At 45.9% G+C, this 24,586-nt stretch overlaps 1 pseudogene; it reads left to right on the top strand.

Annotated features, from left to right (window-relative positions):
• The first annotated feature begins 1,714 nt into the window (after positions 1-1,714).
• LOC136465866 (subtilisin-like protease) lies at positions 1,715-24,152 on the top strand (annotated as a pseudogene).
• The last annotated feature ends 434 nt before the right edge of the window (positions 24,153-24,586 follow it).

Here is a 24,586-nt window from a genome sequence, read left to right as displayed (position 1 = left end):
AAGAAGGGGACGAGGAGGTTTGGGAGCTCACCGCGAGTCAGATCGAGGTGGTTGCGGTGTCCGAGAGGTCTCCGACGGCACGGGTCGATGGCGGCGGTGGCTGAAGAGGGAGAGAGGGGGCGGGTGAGGAAAAACTGAGCAATCCATGACCAAAACTTGGAATTAACTGTACCTACGGGGGCAGGAGAACAAGGTGAAGCTTTGGTACACGTCGGCGTCGCGATTTGGGGAGCCGGAATGTGGAATCACGGCGGCGGCTGGTGAGCTTGAGCGTGGACAGAGGAAAGGGAGAAGAAGGGGTGTGGCTCAAAGCTTTATAGGCAGGGCGAGGCGTGGTAGAAGGAAGGGGAGTGGGAGACGGGCAGATTTGGTCGCCTTCCTTGCATGCGCGGAGGACCGACGACTTGTCGTAGGTGGTGTGCCATCGGCAGGAGTGAGAAAGGAAAGGAGCATGCCGGGGAAGAAAGGAAAGGGGAGCGTGGGTGCCTGAACGAGTGGGCCAGCGGGGCAGTGAGGGAGAAGGGGGCGACGCGTGTGGGGACAGATCGAGCTAGGTGCTACGGTGCCGAAGCATAGGCAGGCGCGGAGCGGGCCAGCGTAGAATGGGCCGGTGCAGGAAGAAAGAGAAAGAATCAGGAGGCGGGAAAGAGAAAGGGAGGGGCGAGCTAGGGCCGCCAAGCAGGCCAAGCCGAGCAGGTCAAGTTGGGAAGGGGGAGGAAAGAAGGTCAGGCCGGTTCCTGGAGTTGGGCTGAAAAGGAATGAAGGGAGATTTTGCAAAAACAAATCCTTTTCTATTTCTAATTCTCAAAACTAAGCCAAATTCAAATCAAATTCAAGTATAGTTTCAAATATACTTCCCTATTCAAAAAAAGGACAATTTTGTTAGGCTTTCCAAGATGAACTTTACAACTTTAAAAATACTTTTATTTTTCTAATTTTCTTTTCTTTCTTTTCTTTTATTTCAAAGCCATTTTCAAACCCTTTTCAAAAATATTCCAAATTACTTTGGAGTTTGGATCAACACCATTCATCACAATAAATAAAATGCAACAGCATGTATGCTCACACATGTTAGTACCTTATGATGAATTTTAAATTAATGAAAAATTATTTTCCTATATTTCATGTGCACAAAAATTCATAAATAAATCATTTTAGCTCTCTTTCAAAAGAGTCAAATTTTTAGGGTGTTACATCGAGGTCCATGCCGGAATCTACGGACATCACGCGGCCCCGAGGTCGCTTGTCGGGAAAGCTTTTCGCCAAGTTTTTTACTAGCCCACTGCGCTGCGAGATGCAGAGGAGGTTGTCCACAAGGTGCGAAGGATGCCACTTCTATGCTCGACAAACTCATCTGCTGGCACAAGAGCTTCAGACCGTTCCCATCACCTAGCCATTCATAGTCTGGGGCCTCAACATGGTCGGACCTCTCAAAAAGGCCCCGAGCGGCTTTACTCACCTGCTCGTAGCGGTGGACAAATTCACCAAGTGGATAGAGGTGAAACCCATCACCAATATCCGCTCGGAAGAGGTGGTTAAGTTCTTCCTCGACATCATCTATCGGTTTGGTGTTCCAAACTATATCATCACCGACCATAGAACAAACTTCACCGGGAAGAAGTTCCTAGACTTCTGTGACAGATACGGCATCAGGATCAATTGGGCCTCGGTCGGGCACCCGCGTACCAACGGTCTGGTCGAGCGGGCCAATGACATGGTCCTCCATGGACTCAAGCCCCGCATCTTCGATCGACTCAAGAAGGGGCGATGGGTTGCAGAAGTTCCAGTGATCCTCTGGAGCCTAAGAATGACGCCAAACTGGTCCACAGGGTTCACCCCTTTCTTCCTTGCATACAAAGCCAAAGCAGTGTTGCCCTTCGACCTCGATCACGGCGCCCCAAGAGTAAAGGCCTTCAACCAAGACCAAGCCATGGAGGCTCAGCAGGATGCGGTCGACATGCTCAAGGAGGCTCGTGAGATGACCATCATCCACTCTGCTCGTTACCACAAACTCTCCGCAGGTACCATGAAAGAAAAATCAGGGGTAGGATCCTTGAGGTCGGTGACCTTGTACTCCGAAGGACCCAGTCAACCAAAGAGAAACATAAACTCTCTCTACCATGGGAAGGACCCTACACGGTGACCGAGGTGATCTGGCTAGACGCCTACTAGCTAAAGGATGGCAACGGCAACATTCTCACCAACATATGGAACATCGAATGGTTATGTCGTTTCTTCCCTTAAAACTCGGTCTTACCGTTCTCTTTCCATTCAATGTTTGCTCCTACAGCACCCTAGCCCGATCACTCTCGGGCTAGGTCACTCGGAGGATCCACGGGGTGCGATACCACCCTCCCCTTTTACTATCATATAGTAATACTTTTTGTCCAAACGCAAGGGCATCGCCCAAATAAAAGGGCATTCAGTTCCTTTGATTACCCTATGTAACTTGTGTTTTAACCTCCCGACCGATCACATCCCACCACGACCTACAGTTATGAGTAGCTGAGCCTCGCGGGCCATGCCTAGGTTCTTAAGGTTGCAGCCTACGGGTCAACGGGCAGGTGCAAAAAAGAAAGGACAAAAAACAAAGCTACGCTAGGGTAAAAACAAGGGTGGATGGGATAAGCTTCCCCTCACGAGTGATTTCATCACAAAATGAACTTAGAATATTTCTGAATATAAAGTTGTTCACACGGGGGCTCCCCTATGAACTCATCTCTTACATGAACCGACTATTTCTATCCTAAACTCTATTATGGCCTCCCGGCAGCATCGGCTGTCGGTACGATCGATAAGGACGACAAGGACGAAGGCAGCACGCTTCCGGTCGGGATGACGTTTGGCTCTGTTGGGGGCAGGATGACGCTTGCCTCCGACCCAATCTCCACTCCCACCATAGGCTGGACAACATCTTCTCGGTGCACGTCTTCAGCCACGGACGAACGGCGAGCCACTATCACCCACTACGCGGTGACCTGCTCAGCAACTATCTGTGCATGTGGCACCAAACTCTCCCCCAGCGCATGATTTCATCTGTGCTCCACCCATTGGCGTATCCTCTGTAGATGGCCATGAAGTCCAGATCAGGGTGATGGGTCGCCACCAAGGTTAGCACCCCCGTCGTTCCATAGAACATACCGTCGGAGATGAGCGCCCAAACTTCATTCAGGACCTCCGCCAGCACCCCCGTCGTTTAGGACTCTTATCAGCCCAGGGTATAAATATAAACCTCAGCCATTGTATCAAGATATCCAATGAATCAATACCAATTACTTTTTTGGCTTCACGCCAACCCTTAGGAGTAGTAGTGTAGATCTCGGTGAGTTCTTCAACAAGTAGGGCTGCATCGGTCCGGTCGACCTCTGGCTTCTCTATAAGTACCGTCATGGCTTATACTTATGTTTGTAAGGCTGCATCGGTCCGACCGACCTCTTGCGAGCTCTAGTATAAGCTAGTTATCAATCCTTATCTAGTTCAAGTACGGTTGCATCGGTTAAGTTCAAACTCCCCTACTCGAATTAGATTAAGGTCAAGTTATCGGCTCTACCCAAGGGTGGCTTCCTTTGGGTAGATTCATTAAGTTACCGATCTTGCTGGTGTTCTTACTGTCATTAGTTTCAGCAATTTCAACCAGCCCGATCGAGATCCGTCTAGATCGGCCTCACATCCTTTTAGTCCATCATTTATTTTGTCACGTCGCGATGGTTCTTACTTTAAACGACAAATTATGTTTTATCGACCGTTCTACTTCAATCTTGATCATGCATAGTATGTGGTTAAGGTATGTCTAATCTTGAGAAGGTTTACTAGCTAGTTGAATATGATCTATAGCTCGCTAATATGGATGTAACGATCCAGTCGATCCCCACTGTTAATACTTTAGATCAGAGGATGCTAGTTGGTAGATTTTCTTTCGACTAGGCATGACCATGGTTGTTTGCTATGCCTGCATCGGCTAAATAGTCGATCGCCTGTACTTTAATGCTTATGTTGTGTCTTCATGATTATGTTAAATGTGAATAGATCTGTTTACTTTAAAGGTTTAATTTATTATCTTTATTATGGCTATCATCGATCCGGTCGAACCCCACTATTAAGGATAACGGGTTAGATCTGATGAGTTTATAGACCTGTCCATGTTAAATAGTCGATTGTTCACGTGTTGTAACCCTTTTTATACCGGAATCGTCTATTTTAACCTATTCGCTTGTGCTTTCACACATGTAGCATGTCTTTCAGAAACATGTCAATATATAGATGGTTTTACGAATTCTTTGGCTTTAGTTTGTTGTTATCAGCATAGCTGCATCGATCCGGTCGAACCTCACTATTGATGGTAACAGATTAGATTCAGAGCGTTTGTAGATCCATTTATACTATACAGTCAATCTATTCGCATGTTACATCATTTCTCGTTGGACTTATCGGCTCAATGCTTTACACTTGTTATATTTATCTAGCTGATGACGTTACTTATATCTAGGTGCGTTGTATTCGTTACTGTAAAATCAATCGCAACCCACGAACATCGCAGTCCCTAAAAGCCAATTTTTTCTCGTATCGGCTATTTAGTCGATTTCCCCATCTGGCGACTCCCAAAGCAGCACACTTGGAACTGTCTGGGCAAAACCAGCATATTCCACCCTAAATTACTGATAAACTTTCTCTCCTTGTCAATTGCAGGTCAAATTGACTGGCACGCCTTTAGGAATTCACAGGATCGACTGGTCCCACGTTGTAGCCAAGCGGATCTCTAGCCTTGCTCCATCAAGCATATCCTTCCGGCTTGCTGCGTGTTGATATTTTCGTGCCGACACGTGTTCTGGCACGCTCAGTGGGACCACAATCCTTTGATTAGAAGTCAGATATATCCACAATTGAACATGACAAAAATGCCAAGAGCTTGCATATAGGCATCGACATAATTGGCGATCATCTCATTGGACTTCATATTCTACCTCGCCATATGTACGCCATGGCCTTTTTCTCGAAGATGCAAGCGGAAGAGCATTGTGCGACATGGAAAGGATCTCTAGCTCTTCATGTATATGATGCATAACTATTTGAATTCATGCATGAAAGAAAGGATCGGAGCGTATGTGCATGTATGAAGTTTGGCTTTTCAGGAAGCAATTTCAGTTGTCCGATGAAATTTTGAGCCGATGGATCAAGCTAATAAGCATCGGCTGATAGTCATCTAAACAAAGATACAAAAGGCGATGGACCATGCTAAAAAGCATAGGCTGAAGAGCAAATGCATCGGCTATCTATGCTTTGGAGATTATTGCTTCTAGTTGAGAAAATGGTGGCACACAGGGACAGTCGATGTGACTAGATATACAAGAATATTGACAGATGTCTTCAAGAAATTGATTGGTTCAGTTCAATTGGCTACGGGGGAACCAACAAAGTTTTAATCGACTATGGGATAGCCAATTTCACCAACATAGGAGCCGATTTTACCATTGGCACTCCTCCAGCACAGGGAACTATGGGCTCTCCACAAGCCGACATGTGCCTCAATATGCAAACAGGAAGATCAGATTAATAATTATTATAATTCTGGTACGTGGAGATCGGCTGTCCAAAAGCAGAATCGGCTGCTAACCTTAAGGTTCAACGCCTTGCCCAGAAGCCGATGACTTTCCAATCGATCAGTCTGATAGCCGATGTCATTAGGACAAGTTTGGAAGGAAGATAGTTAATATGGTGCAAACATCAAATTTACATGCACGAGCTAGCTCGAGGACTTACTATATTTAAATATTATATACAAGATAAGGCCAGACCATGACGCCGATGAAGAATGACACAGCCGATGACCATTGATGATTCAGTTGGAGCCTATGAGTACATGAAGACAGCCGACATCATTGGTGGAAAGTGTATCGGTTATTTAAAAACATTATTATATCATCGGCTATCGAAATAGTACATAGGAATATCGGCTATTGAAATATTTTATTACATCAAGTTGATGAGCAAGGCTGATGGACCAATGGAATAGTTAGCCGATGACTCACACCGGGGCTGTCAAAGCATGTTCTTATTATGTCCTCTTGACGTGTAGGCTAGTCGGCTACCGGTAATATTTTAGATTGGATCAGACTAATTGGTATTGATATTGTTTCGGTTCGATCTTCTCATCAATATTGAGTCAGTCCATCTGCAATGCACTTCGTCATTATTCAAAGGGGAATTTTAATTATTCTTTGGAGGTGAATTTGACAATGTTATGGTGGGACATGTTCATAAATTCTGATGGCAATTAGAGATCATAACATTGAAGCTGAAAGCCGATGAGATATGTCTATCGGCTATATGTTATTCAGTTAGATTTGATGCTAAGTTAATTATGGAGAAGGTTGACATGAGAAAGGAGGCATGTGGGACTAGGACAGAGCTCACTTCAGATAGGACATGCATTGGTAATAGGTACCTTCTTTGTTCTTAGCGCAGTGATGGGAAACTATGATCTGTTAACATATTGATTAGCCGATAGCCTGTCAGCTGATAGACGACTTCAAGCAGTTATTGTCCTAAGGGATAGAGAGGTGACAAAGAAAAAAGGGAGAAGTTGTTTAGGGAAGCATATAAATGTCCAGCAAAAGGCAAGAAGAAGTTAGGTCGCTCGACGTCTTGACTACAGCCTATAGGGACAAACCAGCCGATGGATACAACCAGAGCACCCAATAAGGTAAATCGATAGGCTTTGAAAGTCACGTATGTAACCCATGGTGAAGGAAAGAAAGGAAATCAAGTAATGATTATTGGATCGGACTTGGTGTTGGACTTGTCCATGCAGCGTGGCTTGAGTACAAACAAAACATATATTGATTCTTTATTAGTTCAAGCCAACGTGGAATAGATGCAAAACAAGGTCCAATAGCCGATGAAGCAATGGGCGAGCCGATGAAAATATCAATAGAAGTAGCAGTAAAGAATTATTTAAGCCGGCTCAGGTTTGAGGAACAATCAACTTTGATATTTATGGGGCTGGAAGCGAGATATATAAGGAGGATATTGAAAAGCAGCTTATTATTTTTTGAGTTAAATGCACCAGAGGTCCATTAACTTATGAGGAAGTTTCGGTTAGATCCATCAACTTCGAAAGTGACTTTTTGGGTCCATAAACTTTGTACGTCGTATCACCTAGGTCCATTCCTCTCCACGTTGGCTTCTCGTGCTGACGTGGCATGATGCCGTGGCCATGCAGGCCAGCCGCAGGCCAGCGGGCGCGCGAGCAGAAGCCGGTGGACTGCACCGCGCCATCCACTTTGGAAGCTTGTATCTCTCCAACCAGGCCGAATTAGACTTTGGCACTTTAAGCAAAGTTGGAGATCTCGCGTAGCTCTACAACATTTGTTACTACCTCTTGTGCCAAAACTAAACGGATTCGGAGTTAAAGAAGGGACAAAGATTGATGTTTCCGTGTATTTTTGCGGTAGTATTGCATGAATACAGAGCGCGGCCTCAGGGACGACGGCGGCTGCGGCTGCGACCTGCTGCTGCTGGTCCTGCTCCTGTCGTCTGTACCCCGAGGAGTTCCTGCCGCTGGCGACCACCCACTCGTCGGGCTTCCTCGGCCTCCACATGGGCAAGGACGGCTTCTGGAGCTGGTCCGGGTTCGGCCGCAGCGTGGTGATTGGGCTCCTCGACACCGGCATCCTGCCCAGCCACCTGTCCTTCAACGACGTCGAGCTGCCGCCGCCGCCCAAGAAGTGGAAGGGCACCTGCCAGTTCAGGTCGATCGCCGGCGGCGGGTGCAGCAACAAGGTCATCGACGCGCATGCATTCGGGAGCACGGCCATCAACAACACGGCGCCGCCCGTGGACGACGTAGGCCACGGCACGCACACGGCCAGCACGGCGGCGGGCAACTTCGTGCAGAACGCCGACGTGCGCGGCAACGCGCACGGCACAGCGTCCAGGATGGCGCCGCACGCGCACCTGGCCATCTACAAGGTGTGCACGCGGAGCCGGTGCTCCGTCATGGACATCATCGCCGGGCTGGACGCCGCCGTCAAGGACGTCGTGGACGTGCTCTCCTTCTCCATCAGCGCCACGGACGGCGCGCAATTCAACTACGACCTCATCGCCATCGCCACGTTCAAGGCCATGGACCACGACATCTTCGTCAGCGCCGCGGCCGGCAACGATGGCCCCACCGTTAGCAGGCAACAACATGACAACTAAAATCACATTCCTTAACACGTAGACAGCAGCATAATCCATGCGTTTGCGTACCAGAAGGCAGTGTTTCCATGGGGCCAACGAGATTTATGAAGGCGTGGACTTTGCCGACGTCTGTGGCTTCGGAGATGCGCAGGCTCTCGAGGCCAGGGGCCTTCACGGGGTCAGGCCCGATGTAGCCGTCGATACGGCTGCCAGGCAGTGTTCCCTGCTTTACCGCCAGAGGGAGGGCGAAGAGCTCCGGCATCGCGCGGCCGAACAGGTCCCGCCGGAGCTCGCCGTCCAGCGCGCCGTGGGCGACCACGACGCAGCCGAGCTCTTCCATCGATGCAGCCACGGCAGCGCAGGCTTCCACCCTCCCAGGCCCGCCGTGGATGCTGACGGTCGCGGCGGGCACCATGGACCGCACGATACGCACCACGGTGAGCTCGGCAACGGGCAGGAGTTCGACGGCGAGTCGCTGTTCCAGCCCCGGAACAACACCGCGGGGCGCCCGCTGCCGCTCGTCTTTCCGGGCCGCAATGGCGACCCGGAGGCCCACGACTGCAGCACGCTGGTAGAGGCCGAGGTGAGGTGCAAGGTGGTGCTGTGCGAGAGCTGCTCCATCACCGAGCACGTCGAGCAGGGGCAGATGGTGTCCGCGTACGGCGACACCGGCATGATCCTGATGAACAAGGCGGCGGAGGGGTACACCACCTTCGCCGACGCGCACGTTCTGCCGGCGTCGCACGTGAGCTACGCCGCAGGGTCGAAGATCGCGGCGTACGTCAAGTCGACGCCCAAGCCCACGGTGACCGTCATGTTCCGGGGCACGGTGATGGGCTCTTCCCCGGCGCCGTCCGTGGCCTTCTTCTCGTCGCGCGGGCCGAACAAGGCGAGCCCGGGCATCCTGAAGCCGGACATCACCGGTCCCGGCATGAACATCCTGGCGGCATGGGCGCCCAGCGAGATGCACCCGACCTTCTTCATGCAGTTCGCGGCCATCATCAAGAGCCTTCACCCGCGCTGGTCCCCCGTGGCGATCAAGTCGGTGATCATGACTTCGTCGAACACAGCGGACCACGCGGGCGTGCCGATCAAGGACGAGCAGTACCGGCGGGCGAGCTTCTACAGCATGGGCGCTGGGTACGTGAACCCGTCCCGCGCCGTCGACCCAGGGCTGGTGTACGACCTCGGCGCCGGCGAGTACGTCACCTACCTCTGCGGCCTGGGCATCGGGGACAATGGCGTGAAGGAGATAACGGGGCGCCGCATCGCCTGCGCCAAGCTGAAGGCCATCACGTACCCGGCGATGGCGATGTGGACGCGGCAGAGCACAGGAGCGCCGGAGGAAGCTGTTGGAGTTGCGCCGGCGGCCGGCCATGGAGGAGAGGACCAGCAGCAGCAGGTCGCAGCCGCATCCGCCGTCGTCCCTGACGCCGCGCTCTGTATTCATGCAATACTACCGCAAAAATTCACGGAAACATCAATCTTTGTCCCCTCTTAACTCCGAATCCGTTTAGTTTTGGCACAAGAGGTAGTAACAAATGTTGTAGAGCTACGCGAGATCTCCAACTTTGCTTAAAGTGCCAAAGTCTAATTCGGCCTGGTTGGAGAGATACAAGCTTCCAAAGTGGGGTGGCGCGGCGCCGTCCACCGGCTTCTGCTCTAGGCTGCGGCTGGCCTGCATGGCCACGGCATCATGCCACGTCAGCACGAGAAGCCAACGTGGAGAGGAATGGACCTAGGTGATACGACGTACAAAGTTTATGGACCCAAAAAGCCACTTTCGAAGTTGATGGATCTAACCGAAACTTCCTCATAAGTTAATGGACCTCTGGTGCATTTAACTCTTATTTTTTTAAGCCAGAAGAGCAATATGCACTAGCATCTTGTGAAGAGGAACTCGGTCGTGATTCAAAAGCTCGGATTATCTTGCTTACTTCATGGCTGGGAAGGGGAAAAATTTAAGGTGCAAAAAGATATTAAATAATTGGCCCGGTCAATAAAAAAGAAGTTGTCCTCGTACAAAAATCTTGTAACATGGCCGAGCAAATAAGGATTAGCAATATTATGTTCGGACTTGCAGGCAAAAGCATCCGTTACTCCCTCGCCTCCATCGGTTGCTCACATGAGTCGGCTGCTCACCTCCATCGGCTGCTCACCTCTGTCAGCCTCAAGAAAGTGTGGGTTTGTTAATGTTGTTGGCTAGAAATTGAAGGCTTTGCATGCATATATGTCAGACGAATCCACATGCAACAAGGTGATATTGCTTCAGATTCAGGAAATTAATATGGCCAGGATCAGCAAAGAAGAGAATAATTTCCCTACATACAGCCTTGGTGCAATCGGAGTCATGCTAGCAAATTCATCGTTTCCTAGGAAGTCAAGGACAAGATAGAGTCACCATCGATTGATGATTATCTTGCTGCTACGGCCGAGTTTAAATGCTCTGGCCAATTGGAGGTTACCATCACATACGAGAAAGATTGATCGGAATCTACTACGTGCATGCACAAAACCAGAATATCTAAAAGGGTATATTTGATATGTTACAGGCTGATGATGAGGTTCTTTATGTGATGACAACTATATCGGCTGAAAGATGCAGAGGCCTAGGGGCCGATTGCATTTATCTTTGTTGTTTATATACGAGAAAGAAAACGGAGAAAGTGGATACCAGCAACGATAACCTTATCAACGGTACCACCATCAAGAAAAGCTACAACTTCAAATGAAGGGGCAACAGCGGGTGAATGCTCTAGCAGTATCCGCGTCAGCTTCGCTGAGACCCGAGAGGCGCATGCAGCATAAGCACGACGTGGTGGAAGGCGTCACTGGAAATGCGCTCTAAAGGATTACTGGGCTGATATGGAGGTTCTGTGAAGGTCCTCATGCCACGCGGCGAGGAGAGCGAGAGTGGCATATGAAGCCGCAGCAGCCATTGGCCACCACCTCACGAAGATCACACACGCGGAGACTCGATGGCTCCTGCCGCCTTGTGACCATGCAGTATAACCGACGCACTAGGCAAGCGACGACGTTCATCGGCTGTTGCGAATAATGTTTTCCATCGGCTATATAACCGATAGGCCTGTGCTGCAATCGGCTACTGCATGCCTGGACAAGGTGGAACCCACGGCCGGTGTACATGGTGTCAGAAAAATTCCGATTGGCCCCAGATTCCTGTGCGGAGAAGAGCATACGGCCACGTTGGTTTGCCTGGGTTCGTAGCTAGCTGGCCGGACAATAAGAAGAAATCAAGGCCTTGTTTAGATTGTAAGTTTTTTCACTCTCTCTCCGTCACATCAAATCTTTGGACACATGCATGGAGTATTAAATGTAGATAAAAAAATAACTAATTACACAGTTTGATTGTAAATTACGAGACGAATCTTTTGAGCCTAGTTAGGCCATGATTGGACAATAATTGTCAAATACAAACGAAAGTGCTACATTATCAAATACTGATTCCTAACCCCAATCTAAACAAGGCCCAAACATGTTGGGCTATAAACTTCTACTAGGTACGGGCCTGATCGGCTGAGGGGACAGTGCTGGCTCAATCTCCATCTCGGTCGAGGCATCAAGCGACGATGCAACGTGGCTGGCTCAGAGCAACCACTAGCAAAGATACCCCGGTAGTGGCTGAACGAGGGCGACAGGAAAAGCTTGGAGGCGTAGGTGTTCCAAAAACGATTGAAGCTACTCACTTGCATCTAGAGGAGAATATAAGCAGCAAAAGAAAAATGGAAAATATACAGGAGAAGTATCAGCTGTTGGTATGATTGTATCGGACCTGACAGTAGTGAATAGCCGATACAAAGTCAGCCGACGTCGCCTCTCCAACCATCGACAACAGCCATCAGCCATCATCAATGGACCCTCGACGATCAATATATATCATATTGTTGCGGTTCAATCTTCTCATTGATATTGCATCTAGCCCGAAGGCCGATCACAACTAATGCGTCACTGCTGCATCGCTTGGAAGCCGATGGCCTTCATCGTTCTTATTGTTCACTGGAAAAATCGGAGCGGAAAAGGCCACCATAGCCCAATTTAGAGTTGCATCGGCTAAAACATTCTATTAATGATCAAAGATTTCAAGGCCGATTCTAACCTGTTCGTTCGGCCAATAGTTGTTTTATACTGCTTCAGGATTTAGCACCGTGCATCAGGATTCATCCGTTTGTCCAGGCCACCGTCACTTCCGACTTCTTCGACGACGACCAGGGATGCCACGAGCTGGCAGAGGTCGCCGAGCAAGCCGAAAACACACTGAGGTGACCAGGCTTAGAATGGAGGTACATACATGCGGATGTGAGGTATATATTCTTTATTCCCTGCTTTTTCTATCACTTGTGAACAAACTATCATAGGGAAAATATGTTATCTAAGTAGTTGATGAATGAGATATGGTATGATGAAAGGAACCTTCTTTTGCAAAGTACTTGGGAAGTTTTATTACAGAAATTCAAAATTGATAGCTTGTCTCCTCGATGATGTTGAATTTCCTACCAAGGCCATATGTTATTATTAAAAACCTTCCACATAAGTTGCTTGTTTTGTGTTGAGTTTTGTCAAGGCTCGTTGACCCTTGTTGAGAGATTTATCATGCTCTCAAGATCAAGATCACGTACACGCTACATATGTGTGCTGCTTCTACACCGGAAGTACGCAAAAACATGCTTTTCATCTACCTTAAAATGTTCTGCTCCTACACTAGGAGAAGAAAAAATATGTTTGCTAGATTTTATCAGAATAAATGCTCCAAGTTCTTAATGATATTTCTCTCAAAAGTTGTTGTAAAAGAGACATGGGTCATGCAAAAATATAAAAAGATGGACACAAAAGAGGTCCAAAGTAAAAAAGGGAAAAGAACAAGAGATGAGAATTAAGATAATCCATGTTCTCGCAAAAATATTCACAAGAGAGAAATATATTTCAGAGAGCATAGTAAAATTAGGTTAGACACTAAATATTCCACACACATGCACATCTTGATCAAAGAGTACGACACTTCTCTCCTTGGATCCGGGGTTTGACTTTACGATACGCAAGGTAAGTATGCTACATACTTTGTCCCTACCCGAACTCCACATACGCTTTTTAGAAGTAGGGTAAATAGAGACGAAACAATGTCTTGGTGCGGAACTATGCACATTGAGCAATCTGAGAGAATCATTTGGGGAGCAAAGCTATGTTTTAGTTTAAAAATCTTTCAAAAACCCAAGTTTTCTAAGCAGGAGAAGTGAGGTGACTAGATTCTAATCCGTTCCATTCGTCAACCACCTAAGATGGCGTGATAGACACTTCAAAGTTCACATGTATAGGTCAGGCTTGGAATAAGGTAATATTGCTACCAGTGAATTCTTCAGCTTCTTACCGGTGATTTGATAGCCGATTATAGTTATAAACACGGGGACCAGCTCTTAATCGGCTTAAGCAGATGAACAGTCAGCCCAAGTAAGTCATCAAAGCCAAGTATTTGCAATCAGATGTCGCTGACTCGAGAAAGGAGATTATTGGATCAAAATAGTTCGAAGCATGAAAATTCATACTCCGAACTAGGGGGCATGTGTTTACACCAAAATTTAGTAGGCTTGTCCTGGAAAGGAAGAGATCGGCTGATGATGTCAAAAGCAAGAAAGTCTCCTAATTAAGGGATATTTACGAGCCGGCCAGAAAATATTATTTAATATATTTGAGAGGGACATGACGTCGGAAAGCTCCTCACGTGAAAATACGGGAAAATCAAGATTAAAGCAAAGGAGATATACATGTATATGTGATCACCAGACTTGAATGCCTAACTATTTGCATGAATGGCCAATTAGCATATTTGGCCACGTCTATTCCTATTTGGCTCAGTTGATATGTGGATATATGCAAATAGTGCTCATGTACATGAAGAAGAGGAAGCCAGCCGGATATATATATATATATATATATATATATATATATAATCAAGCTAATCAAATCATGTGCATGATATGTCACTACGCCAGATTTGCACATCACTGCTGGCCTCATCACTGCCGGATTTGTGAGAACCGACAGTGACGTACTTTCACTGCCGGTTATGAGCTTGAAAATGAAAAAATGATTGGGGCTAGGCTAAAACCGGTAGTGAAGGATCACATCACTGCCGGTTTGTGGCTTGAACCGGCAGTGTTTTGGCGGGCACTCATCACTGCCGGTTTAAACCAAGAGCCGACAGTGATTGGGCACTATCACTGTCGGTTCTAACCAAGAGCCGATGGTGATAAGCCTACAACACAAAAAGGTTGCAACCGTCCTCTTCTTCCTCCCCTCTTCCATCCTGAGAATAGAGGCGCGCTTTTGGGCCCTTTCCTCCATTGTTGCGGCTGCTCTTCACCATGAAGCTAGTGCTTGGATTTTGAAGAATGGCTTGATCTTTTTGCTTTAAGGTTAGTAACAAACATCCACTCCTTTGATTTTGTTGCTTAATTAGCTTCGTTTTGAAGGCTACATTGCTTGATTCTCATTCTAGTTCTTTCTCCATTCTAGATAGCACTTTTCCAATTGGACATTTATGCAAGGCTCCAATTGCGGTGAATCCATCATCCAAAAGGTTGGTGTCTATGAACACATTTAAATTCCTAGCTAATTATTCCATGGTGGTCAAGATCATCATTGTTAGTATGTGATGCTATATTTAGTTCTTAGAAGTAGAGTAGAATAGTTGTTCTTCAATATTGTGCAATAATTGTTTTTTACTACGATTTTCAATTTACAGGGCCGGGGCTACCAATTTCAATTTTTCAATAATTAGTGTACAATAATGTTTTCCAAAAATGGTACTTTCGAACTATAATTGTTGTTCATGAAGCTCGATTTCTTATTAATTCTTTGTAATTACTGTCTTAGTATTTTTTTGTGCAGAGATGGATCGAGAGTAGATGCATCTGTCCCGAATGGACAAGCGGTACATGCATGGCGTCAGCCAGTTTATCACCGATGCCAAAGCCCATGCTGGGAATGGGAACCCTATCTTCTGCCCATGCAAAGATTGCAAGAATCATAGGAACTTTCGTCAAAATGAGTCTATACGATCACACTTGATTACCAGGGGGTTCATGCCAAACTATACGATATGGACTATGCATGACGAGGTTGGTGTGAATATTCTGCGGGAAAACGATGATGATGTGGACATGACTGACGTAGCCATCCACGATGCTGATGAGGAACCCGGTGTCAACACGAAACTTATGGCCACAGTTAATAATGTGTTTAGGAACACGCTAGCTGACGACACCGAGGATAACGATGGTATTTCTCAGCTGCTACGTAATGTAGAGACCGGATGTCTTAGTGAAAGACAGCTGAGAAAGCTAGAGAAAATAAGACAAGATGGCAAAACACCATTGTATAGGAATTGTCCAATAAGCAAACTGGAAGCCGACATCATGTTGTTAGAGTTCAAATCGACAAACGGATTGAGCGATAAAGGCTTCGATCAGTTGTTAGCTATAATAAGGAAAATGCTCCCAGAAAAAAATGAGTTACCAGAAAAGACATACTTGGCCAAGCAAATGATCTGCCCCATCGGCCTCGAGGTTGAAAAAATCCACGCGTGTTCCAATGATTGCATATTGTACCATGGAGAGAAATACAAAGACTTGGACAAGTGCCCCAAGTGTGAAACTCCACGGTATAAGGAAGGACCGTCAGATGAGGGTACCAAGACCAGAGGAGGTCCCGTAAAGGTCGTTTGGTATTTCCCTATAGCTCCCCGGGTGCATAGACTGTTTGCATGTGCAAAGTCAGTCAAGCTGTTGCGCTGGCATGGCGAAGAGCGTAAGAAAGATACAATGATGAGGCACCCCACCGATGGGCATGACTGGAGGACTGTCAATACTATGTTCTATAAGGACATCGGTGGAGAGGTAAGGCACCTTTGGTTTGCTTTGAGCACAGATGGGATGATTCCTTTCGACCAGGTTAGAAGCAATCATAGCACCTGGCTAGTGATGCTCTGTATATACAACCTTCCACCTTAGGTCTGTATGAAGTGGTCGTACATCCAGATGCCACTACTGATCCAAGGGCCAAGACAGCCTAGGAATGACATCGATGTGTTTTTAGAACCAGTGATCGATGAACTAGTGGAGATGTTTGAAAAGGGTGTGCCGAATATTTGGGACGAGTACAAAAAGGAACATGTCACGATCAAGGGAGTACTTATCGCTACAATCACCGACCTACCAGGTCGAGGTTCGTTGTCCGGAGAGAAGACAAAAGGCTATACTGGATGTGTCGAGTGCTTGGATGACACCGATGCGGTAAATCTACCAAATAACTCAAAGATAGTTTATATGGGACACCGTAGGTTCCTACCTAAGGATCACCCTTACCGCAGGAACAGAAAAGATTTCAACGGTACTATTGAGAAACGCTTAGCTCCAAAATATCGAGACGGGCCTGCGATACTTCGAGAACTCAACAAACTGGAGGTTGTCCTTGGGAAGGGGGACAATGCAGTAGCAGCGCCTGATGGGAGCGTTTGGAAGAAAAAATCGGTTTTCTAGAAACTACCTTACTGGCCATTTCTGAGTGTACGCCACTGTCTTGATCCCATGCACATCACTAAAAACGTGTGCGCTAACACTCTTAACACCTTGATGGACACCGGGGGGACATCGAAGGATTCACTAGCCACACGTCTGGACATGCAACACTTGGAAATCAGGAAGGAGCTGCATCCTATGGAGCTAGAGAATGGCCAGTTCGAACTTCCGGTTGCATCATGGACATTGAAGAAGGAAGAAAAGCGTGCGTTTATTTCTTTCTTCAATGAACTCAAAGTCTCGATGGGCTACTGTGTGAACCCGAAGAGGCTAGTGAACATGAGAGAACTCAAGTTCAACTATGGCCCTATGAAGGCCCATGACTGTCATGTCATTATGACTCAACTGCTCCCTGTTGCCCTGTGTGGTATCCTCCCCCCAAAGGTCCGCGCCCCAATCATAAAGCTTTGCTCGTTCTTCAACGCGATCTCAAAAAAGGTCATTGATGTGTCCACGCTAGAGCAGCTGTAGCAGGACATAGCCGAAACTCTCATTAGGCTTGAGATGCATTTCCCGCCGACTTACTTTGATATCTCATTGCATCTGCTCATTCATCTTGTTGACCAAATTAGAGCCCTTGGCTCAATGTACCTGCATCAGATGTTCCCTTTCGAAAGATTGATGAAAGTTTTCAGGAGATATGTTAGGAACAGATTTAGGCCAGAAGGGGGCATGGTTGAAGGATGGTCAACAGAGGAGGCCATTAAGTTCTGCACATATTATCTAGACATCAAAAGGGTCGGAGTTCTAGAATCTCATCACGAGGGAAGACTATGTGGCAAAGGAACGGTCGGGGAGAAATCTGTTACAGTAAACGACTTTGTTTCTTTCAGACAGGCACAGTTCGCTGTTCTCCAGCAAGCCGAGGGTATGATGCCATACATTGACGAGCATAGGCAATCGCTGCAAACTCTGTATCCGAGCAAGTCACAGGCTTGGCTGGATAAAAAACATAAGGAGGAATTTGTCAGCTGGTTGCGACGTCGCTTGCTTGGAATAAAGTTGGGTAATCAACTGGATGCCTTAGCCAAGGGACCTTCGAGTACATATCTTAAGTACCAAGGGTATGAGATCAATGGATTCACATTTTACACAAAAAAACAAGATGGAAAGAGCACATACCAAAATTGTGGTGTTCGTTTTGATGCTCACGACGAAAACGACAACGTGCAGGCGACATACTATGGTTTCATAGAGGAGATATGGGAGCTAGCCTATGGTCCGTTGAAGGCAGCTCTTTTTCGCTGCCAGTGGGTCTGGCTTGAGGAAATCAACACTGACAGCGAAGGGTTTACTATCGTTGATCTCACTAAGACCGCATACAGAGACGACCCATTCGTCCTTGCAATAGATGTTATGCAAGTCTTCTATGCAAGGGACAACAAGACAAAAGGAAGGCTAAAAGTAGTTCTAGAAGGGAAAAGGAAGATTGTCGGTGTCGATAGAGTGACGGACGAAGACTACATGGGGCTATCAGGAAATGCCTGCATTCGGGGCGAACGTACCCCTACCTATCCTTCAAGAGGGTGATGAACCTGCTTACGTACGAATTGATCACAATGAGGCCCTCATTGTTGATGTACCTAAAGATAGTTAGATTATTGTTAACTATGTAATCATTATGTAGACGTTGTATCAGTAATTCGCACTGAATATTTAATTTATATTTTGTGCGCATCTCTACAATTTAATTATTGACTATGTAAGTAAATATTAAGATGATGTTCACAAACACTATTATTTGATAATTATAGACACATTAATTATCATAGAATTAAATAATCAAGACACAAATTTTTGTGTTATTTTAGAATATAAACTAACTGCATTATTTCTATTAATAAATAAATAAAGAAAAGTAAACTAAGTGAACTCCCCATTCTAGCTCAGCTGTTAAGGCCACGCACTCTGTACTCTGAGACCCGCGCTCGAATCCTAGGCAGGCCAAACTTTTTTATATTTTTTACAAAAGGCTGTGATGGCAGGCTCCAAACCGACACTGTTTTTTTATATTTTTTTACCTAAAGTTGGCCGCAGGGCCCTTCACTGCCGGTTTTGGGTTCAAAACCGGCAATGATATCTTCTATCACAGTCGGTTGCTTAAACCGACACAGAAGGCCCAATTCACTGTCGGTTTTTAAACTAAAACCAATAGTGATGTGTAGATGCTCCTCACATGCCAACAGTGCTCCCATGACCACAACCGTTGGAACACTGCTCCCACCTACCCCGACAATTTTAGTTCAGAAATAAAAATGTACCATGACTGCTAGCCCCTATAAAATGGCCCTCGGCCAGGAGCTAGCCTCTCCATGCATGTTGGTTTCAGCCAGGCCTTATCAGCCATGATATAATGTTTTCCTCTCACAACAAACCACAGATATCATTATGCATCGTAGTCCACCAAAATGGTGCACACTTGAGGTACTAGAAGAATGCTACTGAAGATAGAGCAACACCGAAGATTGGAGATGCCACGAGGTTCACAGAGCCATCCGCTGTGGTGCGCTCTGGACTGTATGTCCAGAGAGACCTGGTGTGCTCTGGGCAATTTCTCGTCCCGAAGCGGCATTGGTTCATCGGTGCGGTGCCGAGCTGAATCCGATGTGCTCTGGACTGTACCGAGAAAAAGGCCATGTACAGCAGAGGCATGGATTCATCGATGCCACCTTGTCATCTCCAACCGGTATAGCTCGTAGACCACCTCGGTGCTATTGTTTGACCCTAGTTGGTGCTAGAAGAATGCTACTGAGGTGGTTAAATTATAATGTGTTGATACAAATGGTAACATTGACCTGTACGCAAATAGGTCTTTGTTATCGTATATGGAATTTTAGTGTAAGGTCTTTGTTATCGTATATGTAACTTATTTCTAATTTTTTTTGTAATTTTTTTTATGTATTTCATTACTATCTAAATAAATATATCGTTGTTGTTAAAACTTTTCCACTGTAGTATCTAAATAAATATATCCTTTACTTATATGCACATTCACTGTCGGTTCTATTTAGAAACCGACAATGATAGTCACCTTCACTGTCGGTTCTATTTAAAAACCGATAGTGATATACACCTTCACTGTCGGTTCTATTTAAAAACCGGCAGTGATGTCCATGCCCCCCTATATAAAATAAACTGGCGGCCACATACATCGATCCCACCCACCCACGAACTCTCTCAATCTCATTTCTCACGTTTCACTCTCACTTCTCAAGATATTCACTCTCTCTCTACGTGATTTGGTCATGGCTCCTGTATTTTTCAATGGTATTGATATGTTGTCTTCTCCAATATTCTATCTATATTCATTTGATCTATATTTATATTCATGTTTCTTTGCATTCTATATTTATATATATTCTTATTCCTTGCATTCGACCTATATTTAATTATGTTGCCATATTTTACTTGGAAGAATTTTTTGTCCATATATTTTAAGTTCATATTTTTTTTTGCATTTTATCAATCAGGTGGTATGAACAACGGACCTCCCCCACCACAAGAACCAGGTTTCCACCCTAGCGATGAGCCATTCGCTCCTAACGTGGCCATTCCACGGTTCCCAGTTCCAGCTATTGTATGAAATATTTTCCAACATCTTTTGTTTTTTTATGCTAACAAATAACTGTAATTAGTTTAATATCATTGTTGCATGCATATATATGTCGCAGACTATATCCTCAATAGATTGGCTGCGAACAGCACTTAGCTGGTTCTTTATCTCGGACATCGTCGAGAACACGACATCTAATGCAAGTGGTCGGCTATGGACGTGTGAACTCAGTGTTTTCATCCCTGTAAGGGGTTCAAATCATCGGAACCATATCCACGGGACCGGAATACTGAGCTCGGACATGATAAGCGCCCAATTAACTGCCGTGCGTATTTGTTTAGAGGCACTTCGACGTATTTGCTATGATGTGCCTGATTTCTCGCACTTCAAGGCACTTGCTTTGAATGCTGGTGATATCCCCATCCCGCAAGCAAGCGAATAGTTTGCGAGCTACAACCATGCGGATGTGGTAAAATGGTCACTTATACCTGAGTCGTGGTTATTTGTTGTTTAATATTGTAATAACATTCTCTAATTTTTTTCTTTTTCACCATATGCAGATTGCGCTATAGGACCTTACCTATGCTGCATGTGGCTTGTGGGCCGTTCTAGACCAAGCTACGGAGCAACTCGGGTATGATTGGGAGTTCTGCAATAGAAACCTCGGCCAGCTCACTACAGAAGGACGCCAGTACTGCATAAGGATTACTAACAGGGGTAGTGATCGTTCAGTAGGTTACATCTATGGCCGACCATTCTTTCGGTATTGTGAGGCACGAGAGAGTGCACTCATACGGGCATTGGACTTCATCGATACAAGCGGATACATAATCCGTGACATCAATTACCATATATGGCTACAGAGGCATGTTAGTGTGCATGGCCCGATCGATCCCGGCAGTGATTCTGATGGTAATTAATGTTTATTTAGTAGGTTTTCAAGGTCATAGTTTAATTGGATTCTAATTTTAATATGTACGGCTTTGTGTGTTTAATTATTGTCATGCATGTAATTCGTGTAACATTTGTTGGGCAACTAGAAATATACATTCTGGTGCCGTATTTGTCTCAAAAAATTTCTCAGGCTTGCACGTGCCACGTGTGAAGTAAACACCAAGTTTGGGATTTTCCGGACATGGTTTGCTACTTTCTGAGGTTTAATTGAATTTCCGCACGACGAGACCGTTTAATTATAGGTTGAACTGAGTCTACCCATGAAAAGATCCGGAATGGTGCCAAACTTTTACACAGTCTCTAATGTGCCCTAGGGATAAGAATTTTGTGGGGGTGGATGAAAAAATCTATTGGGCCCAAGATAAAATTCACCCTCTTTTGTCTCATTGGGCACAGAGAAAAATATAATAAATAAAAAATGATTAGAAAAACCTAAGATCTTGTGTGGGGTCTTAATTTGGGTGTACAAGCTTGCCAAAAAAATTTCAAGCCATTTCGACATAGGCGGTGTATACATGCTTTACGGAGGTACATGTGCCCTTTCATCGAACCATGACTATACACATAGGTTATCAAGGTTTCTGTGGTTCATATGCATTCCGGTGTCGTATTGGTCTCAAACTTTTTCTCAGGCTTGCACGTGCCACGTGTGAAGGAAACACCAAGTTTTGGATTTTCCGGAGATGGTTTGCTACTTTCTGAGGTTTAATTGAATTTCCGCGCGACGAGACCGTTTAATTATAGGTTGAACTGAGTCTACCCACGAAAAGATCCGGAATGGTGCCAAACTTTTACACAGGCTCTAATGTACCCTAGGGATAAGAATTTTGTGGAGGTGGATGAAAAAATCTATTGGGTCCAAGATGAAATTCACCCTCTTTTGTCTCATTGGGCACAGAGAAAAATATAATAAATAAAAAATGATCATAAAAACCTAAGATCCTGTGTGGGGTCTTAATTTGGGTGTACAAGCTTGCCAAAAAAATTTCAAGCCATTTCGACATAGGCGGCGTATACATGCTTCACGGAGGTACATGTGCCCTTTCATCGAACCATGACTATACACATAGGTTATCAAGGTTTCTATGGTTCATATGCATTCCGGTGTCGTATTGGTCTCAAAGTTTTTCTCAAGCTTGCACGTGCCACATGTGAAGGAAACACCAAGTTTTGGATTTTCCGGAGATGGTTTGCTACTTTCTTAGGTTTAATTGAATTTCCGCGCGACGAGACCGTTTAATTATAGGTTGAACTGAGTCTACCCACGAAAAGATCCAGAATGGTGCCAAACTTTTACATAGGCTCTAATGTGCCCTAGGGATAAGAATTTTGTGGGGGTGGATGAAAAAAATCTATTGGGTCCAAGATGAAATTCACCCTCTTTTGTCTCATTGGGCACAGAAAAAAATATAATAAATAAAAATGATCATAAAAACCTAAGATCCTGTGTGGGGTCTTAATTTGGGTGTACAAGTTTGCTAAAAAAATTTCAAGCCATTTCAACATAGGCGGTGTATACATGCTTCACGGAGGTACATATGCCTTTTTATCGAACCATGACTATACACATAGGTTACCAAGGTTTCTGTGGTTCATATGCATTCCGATGTCGTATTGGTCTCAAACTTTTTCTCAGGCTTGCACATGCCACGTGTGAAGGAAACACCAAGTTTTGGATTTTCCGAAGATGGTTTGCTACTTTCTGAGGTTTAATTGAATTTCCGCGCGATGAGACCGTTTAATTATAGGTTGAACTGAGTCTACCCATCAAAAGATCCAGAATGGTGCCAAACTTTTACATAGGCTCTAATGTGCCCTAGGGATAAGAATTTTGTGGGGGTGGATGAAAAAATCTATTGGGTCTAAGATGAAATTCACCCTCTTTTGTCTCATTGGGCACAGAGAAAAATATAATAAATAAAAAAATGATCATAAAAACCTAAGATCCTGTTTGGGGTCTTAATTTGGGTGTACAAGCTTGCCAAAAAAATTTCAAGCCATTTCGAGATAGGAATACATATGCTTCTATTTATTCAGTATGTAAAATAATTTTTTTAATATATATAAACATCACTGTCGGTTTCAATAAACCGACAGTGATGAGAAAAAACCGACAGTGATGCTTGTTATCACTATCGGTTGATTTTGAAAACCGGCGATGATATATAAAAAATTAAAAAATAATTATGCCAGCCCTTGGGTTTGAGCTCGGGTCTCGGACTACAGAGTTCAGACACTTAACCGCTGCAATAGTATAGGATCTATGTCTGGTTTATTTATTTTGTCTTTTTTACCTTTACAATGCTTAATAAATAATAAAATTATACCAAAAAATTGGGGTGCTCGGGATTCGAACACGGGTATCGGGGGCTAAGTTGTGGGGTCTTAACCGTTGTGCCAGTAGGAGGTATTCGAAAGGAGATGAAAAGATAATTTACTTATGCTATAACCGCTACACTGAAATCACTGTCGGTTTAAAGAATGGCCCGGCAGTGATGTACCCCCATCACTGCTAGAACACAGACATGCTGCAACACGGTATTTCTCAGCACCAAGGTGAAGATGATCAAATAAAGGATTCGACGACACCGTTTTTTGAGCACCAATAAATTATTACATTGTCCTAAGACATAGATTAATCACTAGTGCTACTAATTATTGCCGGTGCTGCCTGCGTCGTCGTCCCCCTGCTGTCGGTGCTCCTCTTCGCGCTTCTTTCACTCAGCCCTGCGCCGGCGCCGTTCCGCATCCATCGCGAGACGCCGCTCGGTCTCCTGCTCCTAGCGGCGGCGGCGCTCCTCCTCCTCCTCGCAGTGGCGCTCCTCCTCGTGGTGGCGCTCCTCCTCCTTGGAGATCTCGATGATGCGCTTTAGGATGCAGTCGTCGGTCTCCTTCTATGTAATGGTGCGCAGGTGCCGGTCCTCCTCCTCCTTCCGAGTCGTGTCCAACGAGTCGAAGACGACCTCATCCATCGGAAGAGGTTCCGGTTCCTCCTCCGATGCGGTCTCACGGTCCGGATCGTCCTCGAGGTTCGCCTCGAGGTCCGATTCGGATGACGGCGTCGGTGGAGGCGTCGGGGGGTGACGTGAGGACGACGGGTTCTGCATCGCCCATGTTGTCTTCAAGCGGCGAGGCATTGTTGCGGCGGGTGGTCGTCGAGGGCCGGAGCGAGGTGTGCGTGGGAAGGGTGTGCTTCGCTTTCTTGACGCGCGATGGTGCAATGGCGACCGACTGCGTGCATGGTGGCCTGGCTTATATAGGCGTGTCTATGGGTGGAACTAATCATGGTGCAATAACTCCCACCCCT

The sequence above is a fragment of the Miscanthus floridulus genome, chromosome 7 (assembly GCF_019320115.1).
Source record: "Miscanthus floridulus cultivar M001 chromosome 7, ASM1932011v1, whole genome shotgun sequence".
NCBI classification, from domain to species: Eukaryota; Viridiplantae; Streptophyta; class Magnoliopsida; order Poales; family Poaceae; genus Miscanthus; species Miscanthus floridulus.
The sequence above is the reverse complement of the archived record's forward strand: the minus strand, read 5'-3'. Positions and strand labels throughout refer to the sequence as shown.